Source organism: Choloepus didactylus, chromosome 14 (assembly GCF_015220235.1).
Source record: "Choloepus didactylus isolate mChoDid1 chromosome 14, mChoDid1.pri, whole genome shotgun sequence".
Classification (NCBI taxonomy): domain Eukaryota; kingdom Metazoa; phylum Chordata; class Mammalia; order Pilosa; family Megalonychidae; genus Choloepus; species Choloepus didactylus.
In genome coordinates this window covers 9,426,663-9,428,366 of record NC_051320.1, presented here as the reverse complement: position 1 = coordinate 9,428,366, position 1,704 = coordinate 9,426,663, and the positions used below count along the sequence as shown (strand labels likewise).

The window sequence follows — 1,704 nt, the reverse complement described above, 5'->3', positions numbered from 1 at the left end:
TTATTCTGAATTTCTTTTTACACATCATGTGCCAAGGAACTCCCCTTCCCAAGCATTCCAAACAAAATTCACTGTGGGAAATCCTAAGGAGTACCTCAAAGAAATAGCCAGTTTTTCTCCAAAGAATATTGAGTTAAAGAGGGAGAGATATGCCTTGTGATTAGAGAAACTGAGGTTGGAGACAACAAATTAAGTTGTTTTAAATGTGATCCTTAAAAAATATCACAAAACCCAATTCTGAGTTAGAAAGGGGTTTGGATATTTATGACCAAAAGAGCAAACTGTGGCCTATTACAGTGGTTGCAAATTACAGCCCTTGGGACAAATCTGGCCTGCCACCTGGTTTTTGTTGTTAGAACCAAGCTATGCTCATTCATTTATGTACTGTCTATGTCTGCAAACTCTAAACTTTTTGCTATCTGGTACTTTACTGAGAAAGTTTGTTAATCCCTGGTACATCACTTTCAAACATTCATGTCACCCCCCTCTTCCCCAATTTCCATGGGAGGAGTATACTTTCCTGCCCTTGATGTTTGGCTTGGCCATGAGAATTGCTTTGGCTAGTGGAATGTGAGAAAAGTGTCAGTATGCAAGCTCTGAAGCTAAGTCTTGAGAGTCCTGGGTAAGTCTGAAGTCCTTTGCCCCTCCAATGTTTGAATGAGACATGGAACAGAATCACCTTGGCTGACCTGCAGACACGTGTGAGGATAAATTCTCATTGTTGATGGTCTACTGCAGTTGCTAGATAGCAAAAGCTGACTAATACATGAGATTGTTATACCGCTGCTTAAACATTGCCTTGGAGGAGGCTTGATTCCTCAGATTGATGACACTAGAAGGATCCCGAAGACCAGGTGTAGCTCAGTCCCTACTGGGATTGATTTCAGACTTTAATGGTTTCAAATGGAACATGTTTTCATTCCTCCACTTTGTGAATTGTAGTACTAAATGAATGAAAATGGACATCCTCAGAATTGGTAATGAATTGTGGTCCTGACTCTTCCCATTTTTCAGTTGCAACCAAATCTTTATCTGTATAAATCAGTGGATCAAATGAACAAGAAACTTCCAATAGTGGCAGAAATGTTACTGTAGCTGTGATTTGTGTGATCACTGAATGCATTTCATCTTGGATCGCTTTCTGAGACTTTTCTCTGGGTGCACTCTCTTCTTTTTGTAGTCTTGTCACACTCAATATCAAAGTGCCATCTTTCAAGGACTTCACCATGTTCGATATTTGAGATGACTACCACCAGTTTTTGAACTGAACACATGTATCATTTAGTTGTTCCACCACATTATTTAGGTATTTTATGAGCTCAGTGTTAGTAGTTACACACAAATCAAGTCCATATTTCTGCACTTGAGTAAAGGTTTCAGTTAGATAGATGCCACACTGATATGAAATGCTATTGATGCCAGAAGAGAAGAATTTGGCCACGATTTTGTTGGTCCTGTGCAGGGTGATGCCCTGATCCCAGGAGAGCTGCAGCGCCATGGCCAGGCCCAAAGACACGTTTCCACCCAGTAAACAGCCGTAACTTCTTCCTTAACCTATTGGTGTTTAAAAGTGTGTGGTTTAATTTCCACATATTAGTAAATTTTCCAGTTTTCCTTCTCTTGTTGATTTCTAATTTCATTCCATTGTGGCCAGAGAGGTTACTTTTAACTATTTCAATGTTTTTAAATTTATTGAGACTTCTC

The 1,704-nt window shown here is 39.6% G+C and overlaps 1 pseudogene; it reads right to left on the bottom strand.

Annotated features, from left to right (window-relative positions):
- Positions 1-916: 916 nt before the first annotated feature.
- On the bottom strand, positions 917-1,498 carry LOC119509602 (annotated as a pseudogene).
- Between the last annotated feature and the right edge of the window lie 206 nt (positions 1,499-1,704).